Here is a 21,862-nt window from a genome sequence, read left to right as displayed (position 1 = left end):
ATTTAAGGCAATGGATATTTTGCCTTTTTTTCATAATAACGAAAAAGTAAATTCATTTCAAAGTAATTTTTTTGACAAATATTTTATTGGATGATCAGCCATGAAAATATTTAAATATGTACAGAGCAAACACCAGCAGCCGTAAACTATGGGCGGAATTCTCCCCCCCCCCCCGACGGCGGGTGGGAGAATCGCCGGGGTGTCACGCCACGTGCACACGATTCTCCCACCCCCCCCCAAACCGGCGCGGTGAGAATCACAGCTGGCCGCTCGGAGAATCGGCGCTCGCCATTTGCAACGGGCGATTCTCCTGCCCGGATGGGCCGAGCAGCCGCCCCAACACGACAGGTTCCCGCCGGCGGCGTCCACACTTGGTCGCTGCCGGCGGGAACAGCACGGGAACACTCGGGGGGGGGGGGGGGCCTGTGGGGTGGGGGGGTTTCCTGCATCGGGGGGGGGGGGGGGCCTCAAATGGAGTCTGCCCCGCGATCGGTGCCTACCGATCGGCGGGCGGGCCTCTCTGAAGGAGGACCACCTTTCCTCCGCCGCCCCACAAGATCCATCCAACATCTTCTTGCGGGGCGGCCTCGGGGAGGACGGCAACCATGCATGCGCGGGTGAGGTCATTTACGCGGCGCCACTTTTACATGGTGCCAAGGCCCGGCGCGCGTAAATGACCCGACGCCGCTCCTAGCCCCCCGGGGGGTGGGGGAAAGGGGGCTGGGAGCAGGCTTCGACGCCGGAGTGAAACACTCCGGTTTTCACTCCGGCGTCGGCACTTAGACACCCGATGGGAGAATTGCGTCCCATATTCCCCTGCAACGCCCACTCCACCCCCTCTTTTTACACACAGCATCCCCCCCCCTCCCCCACTGACATGTTACTGTCACTTAAAGAAGTCAATGAACAGCCTCCACCTTGTGGAGAACCCCTCCTCCACCCCACTTATGGCGAACTTGGGGCGTCATTCTCCGCCGGCGGGAGTCTCCGTTTTGCCGGCGCCCGGGGGTTTCCCGACGGCGTGGGGCTGCCCCACAATGGGAAACCCCATTGACCGGCCGGTGTTACGGAGACTCCCGCTGGCCGGTCGGGGCAGAAATGTGGCGGGGCGGGTAGGAGAATTTCGCCCAATATCTTCTTCTAGATGGAGGAACTCTGCCAAGTCACATCTATGCCCCCACTTTTGGCGGCTCCGAGTCCCGTCAGCACAGCAAGATCCCGCCACTGGGCTATCTGGGAGGTGAAGGCTACCATGTCAGCCTCTCTCCCCACCTGCACTCCTGGATCCTCTGTCACCTCAAATATCACCACCCACTGATTCAGCACCCCCTCCCCTCCCAAAATCTTCAACATTACGTTCGCAAACTCTTTCCAGATACCCTTCAACGTCGGTCATGGCTCACCAGACTGCCTGCACACCACCTACACCTATCTTCAACCTCTGGAAAAAAAATGGCTCATCCTAGAACCCGTCATATGAGCTTTTGCACCACCTTAAACTGTATGAGACTCAATCTCGCACACCACGAGGGCGTGTTTATCCTCCGCAGAGCCTCACTCCAGCATCACCCCTCCCAACTCCTCCCATTTGCACCAGACCTCCTCCACCTGGGTGCCCTCCCTCTTCATCAGCTCCCCATATATATCTAACACCTTGCCCTCGCCTATCTCACCCTCGGAGAGCAGCTTGTCCTGTAGTGCTGGAGGCGGCAGCCGCGGGTAGGAACTCAACTCCTTCCTCAATAAATCACTCATCTGCAGGTACCTGAACCCATTCCCTTCAGCAGCAAGCTCCTCCAATTCCACGAACTTACCCCCCCCCACAAACAGGTCCCGAAAATACTCTAACCCTACCGTCCCCACCCCCAAAACCCTGCAACCAGCCCCGCCGGAACAAACCTGTGGTTGCCACAAATCGGCACCCACAGCGACATGCCTTCCAGCGTACACTGTTGCCGACATTGAATCCCCACCCTCAACGCTGATACCACCCCCAAGCTTGTGGAGTACCAGGCTGGCGAGAACATGAGGCCTCCTCCATCCGTACCCACACCGACCTCGCCTTCACTGCCCACTCCTCCACTGCCCACTTCCAAACCTATGTTCACCGCCAATAATAATTCTACCGATTCGGCAGCGCCAGCACTGCCCCCCCCCCCCCCCCCCTCCCACATGAACCCCAGCATTATCTCATTCACCCGACTTGGACACGAAAACCTGGAGATTCTGAAACAAACAAAAACTTCAGCACTGTCAGCTTTACCGCCTGGACCCTTCCAGCCAACGCCAAAGGCGACACATCATAGAAACATAGAAAATAGAAGCAGGAGGAGGCCATTCGGCCCTTTGAGCCTACTCCACCATTCATTATGATTATGATCATGGCTGATCATCAAGGTCAGTACCCTGTTCCCACCTTTCCCCCCCCCATATCCCTCGATCCCTTTAGCCCCAAGAGCTATATCTAATTCCTTTTCAAAATTACACAACATTTTGGCCTCAACTACGTTCTGTGGTATCAAAATTCCACATATTCACCACTCTCTGGGTGAAGAAATTTCTCCTCACATCAGTCCTAAAAGCTTTACCCCTTATCCTCAAACTATGACCTCTATTTCTGAACTCCCCCACCATTGGGAACATTCTTTCTGAATCTACCCTGTCTAATCCTGTTAGAATTTTGTAAGTTTCTATGAGATCCCCTGTCGCTCTTCTAAACTCCAGTGAATATCATCCCAACCAACTTAATCTCTCCTCAGATGACAGTCCCGCCATCCCAGGAATCAGCCTGGTAAACCTTTGCTGCACTCCCTCCATAGCAAGAGCATCCTTCCTCAAATAAGGACACCGAAACTGCAGCAAATACTCCAGGTGTGGCCTCACTAATGCCCTATACAATTGCAGTAAAACACCCCTATTGTTATACTCAAATCCTCTCGCTATGAAAGCCAACATACAATTTGCCATCTTTACTGACAGCTGTACCTGCACGCTTACTTTCAGTGAGTGATGCACGAGGAAATTCTGTCTCGCTGAGTATCTACCTCTCCCAATTTACACCCATTCAAATAATAATCTGCCTTCCTATTTTTGCTACCGAAGCGGATAACCTCACATTTAACCACATTATACTGCATCTGCCATGTACTCACTCAGCCTGTCCAAATCCTGCTGAAACATCTTTGCATCCTCCTCACAGCTCACCCTCCCACCCAACTTTGTATCATCTGCAAATTTGGAGATAATACATTTAGTTCCATTGTCCAAATCATTAATATAAAGTAAACAGTTGGGCTCCTAGCACAGATCCCTGTGGTACCCCACTAGTCATTGTCTGCCAATCAGAAAAAGACCCACTTATTCAAACTTATTTCTTCCTGTCTACTAACAGCTTTCTATCCATCTCAAGACATGTCCATAATCCCATGCGCTTTAACTTTACATATTAATCTGCTATGTGAAATCTTGGCGAAAACCTTCTGAAAGTCTAAATAAACCACATCCAACGGTTATCCTTGGTCAACTCTACTAGTTACATCCTCAAAGAATTCTAGTAGATTTGTCAAGCATGATTTTACTTTTGTAAATCCATGCTGACTTTGTCTGATTATACCACTGCTTTCCAAATGCTGTGCTATGAAATCCTTGATAATGGACTCCAGCAACTTCCCTAATACCGACGTTAGGCTCACTGGTCTAGTTTCCTGTTTTCTCTCTACCTCCCTTTTTGAATAGCGGGGTTACATTCGCTACCCTCCAATCTGTAGGAACCATTCCAGAGTCCAAAGAATTTTGGGAAATGACCCCCAATGGATCTACTATTTCTAGTGCCACTTCCTTAAGTACTCTGGGATGAGGATTATCAGGCCCTTCAATCCCATTAATTTCCCCCAAATCATCTTTTCACCCATGCTAATTTCCTTCAGCTCTCCACCAAATCTTGTGTTTCTCAGAACGTCCAATACGTTATTCATGTCTTCTTTTGTTAAGACAGAAGCAAAGTACAAATTTAGTTCCTCAGGCATTTCTTTGCTCTCTGCTATTAATTCCCCCGTTTCTGACTGTAAGGTGCTTATGTTAATGTTTAGCAATCTTTTTCTCTTTACTTACTTATAGACACTTTTACAGTCAGTTTTTATGTTCCTCGCTAGTTTACTTTCAAATTGTATTTTCCCCTTCTTAATCTATCCTATGGTCTGCCTTTGCTGAATTGTTCCCAAGCCTCAGGTCAATTGCTTATTCTTGCTAATTTGTATGCATTTTCTTTGAATCTAATATTATCTCTAATTTCCCTTGTAAGCCATGGTTTTGCCACTGTTCCATTTCTACTCTTTCACCAAATAGGAATAAACTTTTGGAGTTCACCTATTTGTTCCTTGAATGCCTGCCATTGCCTGTCCTTTCTTTCCGTAATGTTTCCCAGTCCGTCATTGCTAGCTCATGCCTCATACTATCATAGTTACCTTTCTTGGGATTCAGGACCTTGCTCTCAGAATCAACCACCTCACTATTCACCTTGATAAACGATTCTACCATATTATGGTCACTCATCCCCAAGGGTCCTCTCACAATAATAATCTTTATTGTCACAAGTAGGCTTACATTAATACTGCAATGAAGTTACTGTGAAAATCCCCTAGTCGCCACACTCTGGTACCTGTTTGGGTACACTGAGGGAGAATTCAGAATGTCCAATTCATCTAACAGCATATCTTTCGGGACTTGTGGGAGGAAACCCACGCAGATACGGGGAAAACATGCAGACTCCACACTGACAGTGACCCAAGCTGGGAATCGAACCCGGGACCCTGGCACTGTGAAGCAACAGTGCTAACCACTGCGCTACCGTGCCGCCCCTGGGCATCTAGAATTCTTTATCAAGGTGAATAGTGAGGTAGTTGATTCTGAGACCAGGGTGCACAACCTCAATAAAGGTAACAATAATGTTATGAGGCATGAGCTAGCAATGACGGACTGGGAAACATTACGGAAAGAAAGGACAGGCAATGGCAGACATTCAAGGAACAAATAAGTGAACTAGCTTGACAACTAATCCTTTCTCATTACACAACACCCTGTTTCCTTGCTGGTACCTCAATGTATTGATCAGAAAATGATCCCGTGCACACTCCAGAAATTCCCCCTCATACTGTGACTAATTTGAGTCACCCAATCTGTATGCAGATTAAAGTCACACATAATCATAGATGTTCCTTTATCACATGCATTACTAATTTCCTCTCTAATACTATTCCTAATATTACCACAGCAGTTTGGTGGTCTGTATACCACTCCTATGAATCTTTGCCCCTTGATGTTTCCAGACAGATTCTACATCATCTGTACTATCTTTCCTCAATATCTGCTTTAAACAACATTCCCACCTCCTATTGTCCTTCCGCCAGCTTTGCTAAGTTCAACTTGTGCAGCTGGGCCCAGTTCCCAAGATCATGAAAGCTCGCCCCTACCAACCGGAGCAGCATACTCCTTACACTGCCCCCCCCCCCCCCCGTCTCTGGGTGTTGATCAGAAATATCTCACTTTTCCCCATATTGAGCTTATACCCCGAAAAAAGACTGAACTCCCCCAAGATCCCCAAAATCCTGTCAAAACTTTCAACTGAGTTCGCAACATATAAGAAGAGGTCATCAGCATATAAAGAGACTCCTCTCAATGCACCACCACCCCCTCAAAGCCCTAATTGCCATTGCCAGTGGTTCAATAACTAGTGCAAAGAGCAAAGGGGAGAGCAACCACCCCTGCTTCATCCCGCCCCCACCCCCCCCCATGCAACTCAAAATACTCCGGATTGACACTATTGGTCTGCACACTCGCCTTAGGAGCCCAATACAACAATTTCACCCAGTCGACAAATCTCTGCCCAAACCTGAACTGCCCCAGCACCTTGAATAGTACGGCCACTCCACACAGTCAAACACTTTCTCCGCGTCCATAGACTCAACCACCTCCACCTCCCGGCCCGCCGAGGGCATCACTAACACATTCAATAGCCTCCGAATATTGGCCGAAATCGGACATCTGCCTGCTCCGCCCTCACCTTACGCGCCCTAATCCAAATAAACTCCCCTCTAACCACTGCCTTCAACATCTCCCACAATGGAGCTATAGAGACTTCACCGCTCTTATTCTGCGCCACATAGTTACGGATAGTCACCCATCTTCTCGGAGACATTATTATTGGGCAATAACCCCAGATCCAACCTCCACTGCGGCCCCTGGCAGTTCGCACTCTTCATCCGCAAGTCCATGCAGTGTGGGGCATGGTCTGACCCCACGATGACCAAATACTCGGTCCCAACCACCCCCGCCAGTATGCCTTGTACAGAACAACAACAAAAAATCAATCTTGGTTTGCCCCCTGTGGACATGCGCAAAGAATGAAAATTCCTTCGGCCTTGGCCTCTGAAATCGCCACGGGTCCGCCGCCCCATTCATTCCATAAATCCCACCAACTCCTTCACCATTGCCGACACCCTGATAGATCTGGAACACGACCGGTCCAGCCCAGGATCCAGAACCGTATTAAAGCCCCTCCCCGATCAGCCAATGCACGGCCTGGCCCGGGATCTTTGCCAGGACACACCTCATAAACTCCACATCATCCAGTTTGGGGATAAACATCCACCCGCACCATAGGCACCCCCTCTAACCTCCCACTGACCTACCCCAAGGGTCTGCCACTATGCTCTCCACAGCACAGGACTTCCTCTTATTTTTTTTAAATATATTTTAATCAAGATTTTTTGGCCAAACATAACAGCACATAACGTTTCCTTTACACAGCAATAAAACAATATAAATAACAATGGCCAGTTTTAAACAAGTAAATAAATAATATATGAACAAAATCAAAAATAAAACTAAATGGCAACTGCCTTGTCCAAGATAAATACTCTCCAAAAATACAATCCAAAAATCCAATATACAATTACATATACCAACTACCTATACATATACAATAACATCCCTGAGAGTCCTTCTGATTCCGCCCCCCCCCTCCCCCCCCCCCCCCCCCCCCCCCCCCCCGGGTTACTGCTGCTGTCTTCTTCTTTTCCATTCCCTCTATCTTTCTGTGAGGTATTCGACGAACGGTTGCCACCGCCTGGTGAACCCTTGAGCCGACCCCCTTAGAACGAACTTAATCCGTTCCAACTTTATAAACCCTGCCATGTCCTTTATCTAGGTCTCCACACCCGGGGGCTTGGCTTCCTTCCACATTAACAATATCCTGCGCCGGGCTACTAGGGATGCAAAGGCCAACACGTCAGCCTCTCTCGCCTCCTGCACTCCCGGCTCTTCTGCAACCTCAAATATAGCCAACCCCCAGCTTGGTTCGACCTGGACCCCCACCACCTTCGAAAGCATCTTTGCCACCCCCACCCAAAACCCCTGTAGTGCCGGGCATGACCAGAACATGTGGATGTGATTCGCTGGGCTTCTCGAGCATCTCGCACACCTATCCTCTACTCCAAAAAATTTACTGAGCCGTGCTCCAGTCATATGCGCCCTGTGTAACACCTTAAATTGTATCAGGCTTAGCCTGGCACACGAGGACGATGAGTTTACCCTACTTAGGGCATCAGCCCACAGCCCCTCCTCCATCTCCTCCCCCAGCTCTTCTTCCCATTTCCCTTTCAGCTCATCTACCATGATCTCCCCCTCGTCCCTCATTTCCCTATATATGTCTGACACCTTACCGTCCCCCACCCATGTCTCTGAGATCACTCTGTCCTGCACCTGCGTCGGGAGCTGCGGGAATTCCCTCACCTGTTGCCTCGCAAAAGCCCTCAGTTGCATATACCGAAATGCATTCCCTTGGGGCAACCCATATTTTTCCGTCAGCGCTCCCAGACTCGCAAACGTCCCATCTACGAACAGATCTCTCAATTGTGTTACCCCTGCTCTTTGCCATGCTCCAAATCCCCCATCCATTCTCCCCGGAACAAACCTATGGTTATTTCTTATCGGGGACCGCACCGAGGCTCCCGTCTTTCCCCTATGCCGTCTCCACTGCCCCCAGATTTTCAGTGTAGCCACCACCACCGGGCTTGTGGTGTATTTCTTCGGTGAGAACGGCAACGGCGCCGTCACCATAGCTTGTAGGCTAGTCCCCCTGCAGGACGCCCTCTCCAATCTCTTCCACGCCGCTCCCTCCTCTTCTCCCATCCACTTACACACCATTGAGATATTGCGGCCCAGTAGTACTCACTTAGGCTCGATAGTGCCAGCCCCCCCCCTGCCCCTACTACGCTGCAAAAATCCCCTCCTCACTCTCGGGGTCTTCCCGGCCCACACAAAACTCATAATACTCTTCTCAATTCTTTTGAAAAAAGCCTTCGTGACCACCACTGGGAGGCACTGAAACACAAAAAGGAATCTCGGGAGGACCACCATTTTAACCACCTGCACCCTCCCTGCCAGTGACAGGGGCACCATGTCCCATCTCTTAAAGTCCTCCTCCATCTGTTCCACCAACCGCGTTAAATTTAGCCTATGTAATGTACCCCAATTCTTGGCTATCTGGATCTCCAAGTACCGAAAGTCCCTTGTTACCTTCCTCAACGGTAAGTCCTCTATTTATCTGCTCTGCTCCCCTGGATGTACCACAAACAACTCACTTTTCCCCATGTTCAATTTATACCCTGAGAAATCTCCAAACTCCCCAAGTATCCGCATTATTTCTGGCATCCCCTCCGCCGGGTCCGCCACATCTAACAACAAATCATCCGCATACAGAGATACCCGGTGTTCTTCTCCTCCCCTGAGTACTCCCCCTCCACTTCCTGGAACCCCTCAATGCTATTGCCAGGGGCTCAATCGCCAGTGCAAACAATAATGGGGACAGAGGACATCCCTGCCTCGTCCCTCTATGGAGCCGAAAATATTCAGACCCCCGTCCATTCGTGACCACGCTCGCCATCGGGGCCCTATACAGCAGCTGTACCCATCTTATATACCCATCTCCAAAGCCAAATCTCCTCAGCACCTCCCACAAATAATCCCACTCCACTCTATCAAATGCTTTCTCGGCATCCATCGCCACCACTATCTCCGCTTCCCCCTCTGGTGGGGGCATCATCATTACCCCTAGCAGCCTCCGTATATTCGTATTCAGCTGTCTCCCCTTCACAAACCCAGTTTGGTCCTCATGGACCACCCCCGGGACACAATCCTCTACCCTCATTGCCATTACTTTGGCCAGAATCTTAGCGCCACGTTCAGGAGGGAAATAGGCCTATGGGACCCGCATTGCAGCGGGTCTTTTTCCTTCTTTAGGAGGAGCGATATCGTTGCCTCTGACATAGTCGGGGGCAGCTGCCCCCTTTCCCTCGCCTCATTAAAGGTTCTCATCAGTAGCGGGGCCAGTAAGTCCACATATTTCCTATAAAATTCAACTGGGAATCCGTCTGGTCCCGGGGCCTTCCCCGCCTGCATGCTCCGAATTCCTTTCACTACTTCCTCCGTTTCAATCTGTGCTCCCAGTCCCACCCTCTCCTGCTCCTCCACCTTAGGAAATTCCAGCTGGTCCAGAAAACACATCATTCTCTCCTTCCCATCCGGGGGCTGAGCTTCATATAATCTTTCATAGAATGCCTTGAACACTCCATTCACCCTCTCCGCTCCCCGCTCCATCTCTCCCTCCTCATCTCTCACTCCACCTATCTCCCTCGCTGCTCCCCTTTTCCTCAGTTGGTGGGCCAGCAACCTGCTTGCCTTCTCCCCATATTCGTACTGTACACCCTGTGCCTTCCTCCACTGTGCCTCCGCATTACCCGTAGTCAGCAAATCAAATTCTACATGTAGCCTTTGCCTTTCCCTGTACAGTCCCTCCTCCGGTGCCTCCGCATATTGTCTGTCCACCCTCAGAAGTTCTTTCAGCAACCGCTCCCGTTCCCTACCCTCCTGCTTTCCTTTATGTGCCCTGATTGATATCAGCTCCCCTCTAACCACTGCCTTCAGCGCCTCCCAGACCACTCCCACCTGGACCTCCCCATTATCATTGAGTTCCAAGTACCTTTCAATACACCCCCCTCACCCTTAAGCACACCCCCTCGTCCGCCAATAGTCCCATGTCCATTCTCCAGGGTGGATGCTGTTCTTTTTCCTCCCCTATCTCCAAGTCCACCCAATGTGGAGCGTGATCCGAAATAGCTATAGCCGTATATTCCGTCCCCGTCACCTTCGGGATCAGCGCCCTTCCCAAAACAAAAAAGTCTATCCGTGAATAAACTTTGTGGACATAGGAGAAAAACGAAAACTCCTTGCTCCTAGGTCTACTAAACCTCCAGGGGTCTACTCCTCCCATCTGCTCCATAAAGTCCTTAAGCACCCTAGCTGCTGCCGGTCTCCTTCCGGTCCTGGACCTCGATCTGTCCAGCCCTGGTTCCAGCACCGTGTTAAAATCTCCACCCATTACCAGCTTCCCCGCCTCTAGGTCCGGGATACGTCCTAGCATGCGCCTCATAAAGTTGGCATCATCCCAGTTCGAGGCATATACGTTCACTAAGACCACCGCCTCCCCTTGTAATTTGCCACTCACCATCACGTATCTGCCCCCACTATCCGCCACTATGGCCTTTGCCTCAAACATTACCCGCTTCCCCACTAGTATGGCCACCCCCCTGTTTTTTGCATCTAGCCCCGAATGAAACACCTGCCCCACCCATCCTTTGCGTAGTCTGACCTGGTCTATCAGTTTCAAATGCGTCTCCTGCAGCATAACCACATCTGCCTTAAGTTTCTTTAGGTGTGCGAGTACCCGTGCCCTCTTTATCGGCCCGTTCAGCCCTCTCACATTCCACGTGATCAGCCGGGTTGGGGGGCTCTTTACCCCCCCCCTTGTCGACTAGCCATCCCCTTTTTTAATCCAGCTCCTCACCCAGTTCCCACGTAGCTGCGTCCCCCCCAGGCAGCGCCCCCCCTCCCCGCCCACCCCACCCCATACCAGCTCCTCCTTCTCCCCAGCAGCAGCAACCCAGTTAACCCCCCCCCCCCACCCACCCACCCCCCCACCCCCCCCGCTAGATCCCTCACTAGCGTAATTGCACCCCCCATGCTGCTCCCAGAAGTCAGCAAACTCTGGCCGACCTCGGCTTCCCCCCGTGACCTCGGCTCGCACTGTGCGACGCCCCCCCCCTTCCTGCTTCCCTGTTCCCGCCATAATTATCATAGCGCGGGAACAAAGCCCGCGCTTCCCTTTTGGCCCCGCCCCCAATGGCCGACGCCCCCAGCTCCTCCACCTCCCTCCCTCCCCCATAACATGGGGAAGAGAGAAAAGTTACAGGGTCGCAGGATTAACAACTTAAAAATCATCTCTCCCCCCTTTTCCCCCCTCTTCGCCCCCCATATTCGCCCCACCACTTTGTCTCAAACGTTCTTTTTTATAACCCACTTATTCCAATTTCTCTTCGACAATAAATGTCCATGCCTCATCTGCCGTTTCAAAGTAGTGGTTTCCCTTGATGTGTGACCCACAGTCTTGCCGGCTGCAGCATTCCAAATTTGACCTTCCTTTTATGAAGCACCGCCTTGGCCCGATTAAAGCTCGCCCTCCTTCTCGCCACCTCCGCACTCCAATCTTGATATATGCGGATCACCGCGTTCTCCCACCTACTGCTCCGAGTTTTCTTTGCCCATCTGAGGACCATCTCTCTGTCCTTATATCGGAGAAATCTCACCACTATGGCTCGGGGAATTTCTCCAGCCCTCGGTCTTCGCGCCATAACTCGATAGGCTCCCTCCACCTCCAACGGACCCGTCGGGGCCTCCGATCCCATTAACGAGTGCAGCATCGTGCTCACATATGCCCCGACGTCCGCCCCCTCTGCACCCTCGGGAAGACCAAGAATCCTTAAATTCTTCCTCCTCGCATTATTCTCCAGCACCTCCAGCCTTTCCACACACCTTTTATGGTGTGCCTCGTGCATCTCCATCTTCACCACCAGGCCTTGTATATCGTCCTCGTTCTCGGCAGCCTTTGCCTTCACGACCCGAAGCTCCTGCTCCTGGGTCTTTTGCTCATCCTTTAGCCCTTCAATCACCTGTAATATCGGGGCCAACAGCTCCTTCTTCATCTCCTTTTTAAGTTCTTCCACGCAGCGCTTCAAGAACTCGTGTTGTTCAGGGCCCCATATTAAACTGCCACCTTCCGTCGCCATCTTGGTTTGTGCTTGCCTTCCTTGCCGCTGCTCTAAAGGATCCACCGCAATCCGGCCACTTTCCTCTCCTTTTTCCATCCGTGTCCAGGGGGGATTCCCTTCTGGTTTACCGCACAGTGTTTTTAGCCGTCAAAATTGCCGTTGGGGCTCCTATCAAGAGCCCAAAAGTCCGTTCCACCGGGAGCTGCCGAAACGTGCGACTTAGCTGGTCATCGCTGCACCCGGAAGTCCCGACTTCCTCTTATTAACCAGCATTGCCACCCCCCTCGTCCTCATATCCAGCCCCGAATGAAACACCTATCCCACTCATCCCTTCCTCAGCCTTGTCTGATCCACCACCTTCAAAGGAAAGCAAATTACTGCGGCTGCTGGAATCTGAAACCAAAGAGAAAATGCTGGAAAATCTCAGCAGGTCTGGCAGCATCTTTAGGGAGAGAAAAGAGCTAATGTTTCGAGTCCAGGTGACCAAGGGCTTTGATAAAGGGCATCTGGATTCGATAAGTTAGCTCTTTTCTCTCCCTACAAATGCTGCCAGACCGGCTGAGATTTTCCAGCATTTTCTCTTTACCCTCAAATGAATCCTTTGCAAAAACATAACATCCACCTTCAAACTCCCCAAATACATGAACACAGGTGTGACCTCTTAATCGGCCAATTTGATCCGCAAACATCCCATGAAATCAGCTGAGTCGGCCCCGGTACCCCCTCCCCCCCCCCCCCCCCCCCCCCCCCATCCCCTCCAGTCAGCTATATCTCGCTTTACCCAGATCCCCAGGTCCATGCCCTGCGTCCCCTAGCGCCTCCCCAAGATGTCTGCTGCCTGAAACAACTGCACCACACCAATTCAACGACGTCATCCCTAACCGAGAAAAAGAGAAGGAAAACCACCCCACCCACAACAGATCAATTCTCCACTTCAGTCCCGTTAACTAGCCGATCCACTAGCATCCACTCGAGGCAACTGCCTTCCCCCAAACCCCCCTAATCCCTTGTACCCACTCCCCCACATTCCCACAATCCAAATAACCCACATGATACAAAACTCTCCCCCCTCCCGCCCCCCCCCCCCCCCCCCCCCCCCCCCCCCCCAGTCCAAAGTTCTTACAAGTCCCCAAGTCCATGATCTCGCAAATATCTACTCGCCTCCTCTGGCATGTCCATTGTAGAAGGGACTTCGGTGTGCGGATTAGTTGCCTGCTTAAGGGTATTCATCTTAACCGGCTGCTTGACTATATATCATGGAAATAGGCACTTGGCAAAGCATGATGGATATTTAGCCTAATTTCAGTCAAGAGTTTTGTATGAAATAGTCAGAAGGTCATACAATGTAAGCAAGTGTACAGCTGCACATTGTTTTGCTGACAGCATATAATTATTATTTTTCTTAGGCAAGGAACCCAAGGCCTGTTATCAAAATCTAACTGCGGCCTGCTCGGTTTTCTGTCTCTTGCTAATCTAAAGAATGCTTTCTGTCCTAGATATTGCTTACTGTATCATATAAATTGGCTGCCTTTACATCTGTAAAGCGGGGACATTTGAAATGACTGTGGTCTCTCCAACCCCCCATGAACTTAGTGTTTAATTAAAGGACCTTTGGCGAAAACTCGAAGTGCTGACTTATGGGGCGTGAGACTCCGCGGACCAGCGGGGCGGACAACTCCGGCGCGAAGGAGTGGCGTGAACCACTCTGCGTCGAGGAAGATATGCTGAACCTTTATTAAACACTGGTTAGTGCCGATCTAGAGGAGTATGCTGTTACAATCTCATCTGGTGATCCCAGAATGGAACCCTGGCTCAAAAGACTTCCACCTTTTTTTTACTCAATCCTGGAGGGACAGAGTCACAGGACCACAAATTAATTTTAACAACATGGAAAAAACATTTATTAAACATGAAAAAATTGGATTATGATACAGTACTCCTTTACTCATCCTTATTCGAGCAATCACACACCGGTTTTAAGATTAACATGGGTTACAAAGTAAATCTTAAGGTACAACGGTCTCATTAATATAAAAAGTCTCTTTTAAGCACGCAAGATGTGGTCAAATACGCGCATTCCACTCTGAACCCAAGTTAGTGACTCTGGATATATCCTCAGAATCCCACCAGGCGATTGCCACAAGAGAGTTTTCAAACGGGACTTCCGGGTGTGGCTATGCAGAGCTAGGTCGCATATTCGGTAGCTCCTGCTTGGAACGGACTTTTGGGCTCGTTACAGGGCCCCCACGGCATTTGTTTGCCATTTCCCGGTGTGGGAAGAAGGCTGCAACATTCCCCCGACAGTGTCCCCCAGGAAGGGTATGTCTCTTGGTTGCCAGACACGGCAGAAACAGTAAAAGATTTGGCTGCAACTGCAGGATAAACAGGGCCTCTTCCAGCATGCAGGCGGGGGAAGGGCAAGCTTAAAGCTGCAAGCTGACCTGAGGGCCTGTATCAAAGGTGAATTCTAGCAGCAGAGGGAACAACTGTGAAAAGATCTCATCAAGGCCACTGAAGGGACTTCCGGTTGCGGTGATGCCTAGCTAGCCGCACGCTTTGGCGGCTCCAGCTCCGACGGACCTTCGGGCTCTTTTAAGAGCCCCAACGGGGAATTTTTCGACGACGCAACCCGGTGTGGGGTGTGTGAGAAGGGAGTCCCCCCAAACGAAGGAGGAAAAAACCGGCGGCGGCGGCTGCAGCGCGAGGAATCGTCGACCAAAGGGTCAGAAAGGGAGAAGTACAAGATGGCGGCGGAGAAAGCGCAGGCGACATGGGGGCCTGAGCAGGATGAAATGGTGAGACGGTGCATGGAGCTGCTGAAGAGGGAGGTGCTGACCCCGATGCTACAGGCAATTGAGGGGCTCAAGGAGACATGAAAGACCCAGGAGACTGAGCTCCGCGTGGTGGAGCAGAAGGTGACAGATATTGAGGACGAGATCCTGGGCCTGGCGGTTAAGACTCAGACGCACGAGGCACTTCATAAAAAGTGTACTGAAAGGATTGAGGCCCTAGAAAACGGAGCGCGAAGGAAGAACCTTCGGATACTAGGTCTCTCTGAGGGTGTGGAAGGAGTGGACTGTGGAGCGTACGCAAGTACGATGCTGAGCTCACTGATGGGTGCTGAGGCCCCTGCGGGCCCCATGGAGGTGGAGTGGGCAAATCGGATTCCGGCGAGAAGACCAAAAGCGGGAGAACCACCGAGGGCGATAATCGTGCGATTTTACCGCCTTAAGATCAGAGAAGAGGTCCTGAGATGGGCTAAAAAGGTGCGCAGTAGCAGATGGGAGAATGCTGTGGTACGGATATACCAGGATTGGAGTGCGGAGGTGGCAAGAAGGAGGGCGAGCTTCAACCGAGCCAAAGAGGTGTTGCATAAAAGGAAGATGAAGTTTGGGATGCTGCAGCCGGCAAGACTATGGGTCACGTATCAGGAGAGACACTATTATTTCGAGACGGCGGAGGAAGCATGGTCCTTCATCAAAGAAGAGAAATTGGACCGGAACTGAGGGACTGATGCTGCAGGAAATGTTATTGTTATTGTTTTTGTTAATGTTACGGTGGAAGTTAATTGAGAAGTAAACAGGGAAGGGGGGAGACATTGGGGAAATGTGGGCGCCGGTGAGGGGGGAAAGACGGGACATAGTCGGAGAATGGGGAAGGAGAGGGGGAGGGGAAAGGGAGCTGCGCCATAAGAGGCGGGTCAGGTAAAGGGATGTTCCCGTGCCAGAAAGAATAAGGCGGGAAGACAGGCGCAAGGCGGATGGGAGTTCCCCCACACGGGGGGGGGGGGTCGAGGAGTAGCCGGGGTCAGTTGAAGTCAGCTGACTTACGGAAGTGATATGGGGGGAGCAATCATGCTAGATAGGGATCTAGCGGGGGGAGGGAGGGGGAGGGGGAGGGAGACAACTGGGTTGCTGCTGCGGAAATCCAAAAGGAAATGGCTAAAGAGTGGGTGGGCGGGGATGGTGTGCGACGCTGGGGGAGCGAGCGGGAGCGCGGAGGCGGGATATGGGACTGGCCGAGAGAAGGTAATGGCTAGTCGACACGGGAGGGGGGCAGGTAGCCCCCTAGTGAGGCTGATCACGTGGAACGTGAGAGGCCTGAACGGACCGATAAAAAGGGCCCGAGTGCTCGCGCATTTGAAAGGACTAAGGGCAGACGTGGTTATGCTCCAAGAGACGCACCTAAAGGTGGCGGACCAAGTTAGGCTAAGGAAAGGATGGGTGGGACAGATGTTCCACTCAGGACTGGATGCAAAGAACAGAGGGGTGGCCATTTTGGTGGGGAAACGGGTAGCATTTGAAGCAAAGAACATCGTAGCAGATAGCGGAGGTAGATATGTAATGGTGAGTGGCAGGCTGGAGGGAATGGAGGTCGTGTTGGTTAATGTGTATGCCCCAAATTGGGACGATGCGGAATTCATGAGACGGTTGCTGGGGCATATACCGGACCTGGATGCAGGAAACTTGATTTTAGGAGGGGACTTTAATACGGTGCTGGACCCGGGGCTAGATAGATCCAGCTCAAGGACCGGAAGAAGGCTGGCAGCGGCCAAGGTACTTAAGGGGTTTATGGACCAAATGGGGGGAGTGGATCCATGGTGATTTCTTAGACCTAGGGCTAGGGAGTTTTCCTTCTTCTCCCATGTCCATAAAGTGTACTCCCGGATAGATTTTTTTGTGTTGGGAAGGTCGTTGATCTCTAGGGTGGAAGAAGCTGAGTACTCAGCCATAGCGGTTTCAGATCATGCCCCACATTGGGTGGACCTGGAAGTAGGAGAGGACAGGGAGCAGAGAACACTCTGGCGATTAGATGTGGGACTGATGGCGGATGAGGGAGTGTGTGCAAGGGTGCGGTAGTGTATTGAGAGATACCTGGAGGTCAATGACGACGGCGAGGTCCCTGTGGGAGTGGTCTGGGAAGCATTAAAAGCGGTGGTCAGAGGAGAGCTGATCTCCATTGGGGCCCACAAAGGGAAAACAGAGGCCAAGGAAAGGGAAAGATTACTGGGGGAGATTTTAAGGGTGGACAGGGAATTTGCAGAGACCCCGTAGGAGGAATTGTACAGGGAGAGGAGACGACTCCAGACGGAGTTTGACCTTCTGACCACCAGAAAGGCGGAGGTACTGTGGAGGAAGGCACAGGGGAGGAGGTATGAATATGGGGAAAAGGCTAGTCGCCTGTTGGCGCATCAATTGCGAAAGAGGACAGCAGCGAGGGAGATAGGAGGAATTAGAGACGAAAGGGGAGACACGGTGCGAAGGGCAGGAAAGATAAATGAGGTGTTCAAGACCTTTTATGAGGAACTGTATAGGTCTCAACCCCCAGAGGGAGAGGAGGGGATGTGGCAGTTCCTGGACCAATTGAGTTTCCCGAAAGTGGAGGAGCAGGAGGTGGCAGGCCTGGGGGCGCCGATTGAGGTGGACGAGGTTATTAAGGGACTGGGAAGCATGCAAGCAGGGAAGGCCCCGGGGCCAGACGGGTTCCCGGTGGAATATTACAGAAAATATGTGGACTTGTTGGCCCCGTTGATGGCGAGGACATTCAATGAGGCCAGGGAAGGGGGGACTCTACCCCCGACGATGTCGGAGGCGACGATATCGCTAATTTTGAAGAGGGACAAAGATCCGTTGCAGTGCGGGTCCTATAGACCTATTTCACTATTGAACGTGGACGCCAAATTGCTGGCAAAGGTACTGGCATCGAGGATAGAGGACTGTGTCCCGGGGGTGGTGCACGAAGACCAGACAGGGTTCGTAAAAGGGAGACAACTGAATGTTAACGTGCGACGACTATTAGGGGTGATAATGATGCCCCCAGTGGAGGGGGAGGCAGAGATAGTGGCGGCAATGGACGCAGAGAAGGCATTTGATAGGGTAGAGTGGGAGTATTTATGGGAAGTGTTAAGGAGGTTTGGGTTTGGGAACGGGTTTATTAGCTGGGTTAGACTTCTTTATGGGGCTCCAACGGCAAGCGTAGTTACAGGTCGACATAGATCGGAGTATTTCCGATTATATAGGGGAACAAGACAGGGATGCCCGCTGTCTCCATTGTTGTTCGCGTTGGCAATTGAACCTCTGGCCATGGCGTTGAGAGACTCCAGGAAATGGAGAGGGGTGATTAGAGGGGGAGAAGAACACCGAGTCTCGTTATACGCAGATGACCTATTGTTATACGTGTCGGACCCAGCGGGGGGGATGATAGAGGTTATGCGAATTTTGAGGGGGTTCGGGGAATTCTCGGGGTATAGGCTAAACATGGGGAAGAGTGAATTATTTGTGATACATCCAGGGGACCAGAGTAGAGAGATAGAAGGCTTACCGCTAAGGAAAGTGGAAAGAAACTTCCGATACCTGGGGATTCAGATCGCTAGGAGCTGGGGAACCTTGCATAGACTTAATCTGACACGGCTGGTAGAGCAAATGGAGGAGGACTTCAAGAGGTGGGACATGCAGCCTCTATCGCTGGCGAGCAGGGTGCAAGCAATTAAGATGATGGTCCTCCCGAGGTTCTTATTTGTATTTCAATGTCTCCCTATACTAATCACCAAGACCTTTTTTAATAAAATAGATCGGAGCATCACGAGCTTTGTGTGGGCAGGGAAAGTTCCAAGAGTAAGGAGGGGGTTCCTTCAGCATAGTAGGGACAGAGGAGGACTGGCACTACCGAACTTGGGTGATTACTATTGGGCCGCCAATGTGGCAATGATACGTAGATGGATGATGGAGGGTGAGGGAGCAGCGTGGAAAAGACTGGAGAGAAAGTCCTGTAAAGGAACGAGTTTAGAGGCGCTGGTGACGGCGCCGCTACCTATCTCACCTAAAAAGTTTACCACGAACCCGGTGATGGCGGCAACATTGAATATCTGGGGACAGTGGAGGCGACAGAGAGGGGTGCGGGGAGCCCTGGTGGGGTCCCCTATCAGGAACAACCATAGGTTCACCCCAGGAAGAATGGATGGAGGATTTCAGAGCTGGTACCAGTTGGGAATTAGGAAGGTGGGAGATTTATTTATAGATGGGACTTTTGCGAGCTTGGGAGCATTGGAGGAAAAGTATAAGTTGCCCCGGGGAAATTTCTTGCGATATATGCAGGTGAGGGCGTTTACTAGACAACAGGTGAGGGAATTTCCGTTGCTCCCGACACAGGGGATACAGGACAGGGTGCTTTCAGGAGTGTGGGGCGGAGAGGGCAAGGTGTCAGAGATTTATAGAGAGATGAGGGAAGAGGGGGAGGAGTTGGTGGGCGAACTAAAAGGAAAGTGGGAAGAAGAATTAGGGGAGGAGATAGAGGAGGGTATGTGGGCTGATGCCCTAAGCAAGGTAAATTCCTCTTCCTCATGCGCCAGGCTTAGCCTGATTCAATTTAAGGTGCTACATAGAGCACACATAACGGGGGCAAGATTGAGCAGGTTCTTTGGAGTGGAGGACAAATGTGGGAGGTGTGGCGGGAGCCCGGCAAACCACGCACGTATGTTTTGGGCGTGCCCGGCACTGGAAGGGTATTGGAAGGGAGGGACGGGAGTGATTTCGCAGGTGGTGAAGGCCCGGGTCAAACCAGGCTGGGGGTTAGCTCTATTTGGAGTTGCGGAAGAGCCGGGAGTGCAGGAGGCGAAAGAGGCTGATGTCGTGGCCTTTGCGTCCCGAGTAGCCTGGCGCAGGATCCTACTCATGTGGAAGGAGGCGAAACCCCGCGGACTGGAGGCCTGGGTAAATGATATGGCGGGGTTCATTAAACTGGAGCAGATAAAGTTTGCCCTGAGAGGATCGGCTCAAGGGTTCACCAGGCGGTGGCAGCCATTTCTCGACTACCTAGGGGAACGTTAGAGGGAAGACAGAGGGGGTTTAGTTTAGTTTAGGTCAATAGACAATGGGGTTTTGTTACCTGTGTATTGTTAAAAATTTCTGTTTTGTTATTGTTTCGTTTGCTTTGTAAGAGGGAAAAATTGTTGTTTGGAAAAAAAATTCAATAAAATATATTTAAAAAAAAAAAAGAGTTTTCAAACTCCACTCCCAAAAACACGCTTTAAAAGCTTCTCTCACAGTAGTGGTTTGCTTTCCAAAATCCAGTCCAGGTTTCCACTCCACTTTTAACAGCAAATCCAGTCTATGATTTACACTATCCCCTTTAGTTTTCTTTGTCTTGACAGTTGTACAAACTGTTCACAATTGCTTCTGCCAGACTCTAGTAAAATGGCACCAGATGTTTGATTTACCTCTGCAGTCTGTTTTCCCAATGTAAATCTGGTTACTCCAATTATCTCTTTAACTCAGAACACTTTGTTTACATTTCCTTGAATTCGTCTGAACAATACCTTTGTCTCTGTTCTCTTGGTTTCAGTCATCTTAAGAGATTCCTTCTACGCTATCTCCCTGGTTATCGGGTTTCATCTTGTTCCTTAGGAAGCATGAATTTTTGCCACTTCCTTGTCCTGTACAGCTTCTCCTGGCAGAGTTGAGAGATGTTCACTTCCCGGTATCCTGTCCCCAATTGTAATATATCCAGCTAAAACTAAGAACAAAGGAAATCCATTCCCTCTGGAAAGTGGCTTCCTGTTGCTAAGCAATGCTGTCTATTTACCCTTTACATTGTAACCCTCTCTAAGCACAATAGAATCACATTTGGAATGGAAACCAACCCCCACATGTATATTTGTCCTGCATGAATCTAACTATAGATTTTCATAGAATTTGCAGTGCAGAAGGAGGCCATTCAGCCATGAAGTCTACACCAGCTCCCTAAAGAGCGCTCTACCTAAGCCCACACCTCCACTCTATCCCCGTAACCCAGAAACCCCACCAAACATTTGGACACGACAGTGCAATTTAGCATGACCAATCCACCTATTCTGCACATCTTCTGACTGTGGGAGGAAACTGGAGCACCCGGAGGAAACACACGCAGATACAGGGAGAACATGCACACGCCGCACAGACAGTGACCCAAGCCAGGAATCATTTCCAGGCTCAGAAATATTAAATTAAACACACTTAAAACTAATATAAATCCTTTAAAACTATCTTTGTTTTCCTAACAGTGTCCAATTCTGAGCACCACAGTGCAGTGTACCATCTATAAGATTCACAGCAAAAACTTAGCAAACTCTTTCAATAGCACCTTCCAAATCGGCAAATGCTATCACCGACAGGAACAAGGACAGCAGATACTTGAAAACACCACGATCTGCAAGTTCCCCTTCAAACTACTCACCATCCTAACTTGGAACTATATAATTGTTCCTGTTGCTAAGTCCAAAACCTATAACTTCCTTCCAACCAGCACTCCCACCAGATTAACTTGTGTGGTTCAAGGAAATGCTCATCACCACCTTGTCAAGAGCAATTGGGGATGGGCAACAAATTCTCACCTTCCAGTGAGGCTCACATCTCAGAAACAAATAAAACAAAACTTCAGGAAGGATGTCAAGGCCTTGGAATGGAGAGACATGGACTAAAATGGTGCCAAGGATGAGAGACTTCAGTTACATGGAAAGACTGGATGAGCTTGTCTTGCTCTTCCTAAAGCAGAGAGCTTTCAAAAGAAATTTGATACGTTCAAAATCAGGAAGGGGCTTGATAGGGTAAAGAAGGAGCAACTGTTTCATGTGACAGAAGGGTCAGTAACCAAAGGACACAGAATTCAGGTAATTGGCAAAAGAATCAGAAGTAGTATAAGGGAAAAAATAATTACACAGCAAGTTT

General features: G+C 50.6%; 1 protein-coding gene across 1 annotated transcript in view; it reads right to left on the bottom strand.

Annotated features, from left to right (window-relative positions):
• The window catches only part of LOC140399154 (protein crumbs homolog 2-like), a 239,517-nt gene that overhangs the window by 22,618 nt on the left and 195,037 nt on the right, over nt 1-21,862 (bottom strand). The window lies entirely within an intron of this gene.

The sequence above is a fragment of the Scyliorhinus torazame genome, chromosome 22 (assembly GCF_047496885.1).
Source record: "Scyliorhinus torazame isolate Kashiwa2021f chromosome 22, sScyTor2.1, whole genome shotgun sequence".
NCBI classification, from domain to species: Eukaryota; Metazoa; Chordata; class Chondrichthyes; order Carcharhiniformes; family Scyliorhinidae; genus Scyliorhinus; species Scyliorhinus torazame.
Note: the sequence above shows the minus strand (reverse complement) of the source record. Positions and strands in the feature narration are given on the sequence as shown.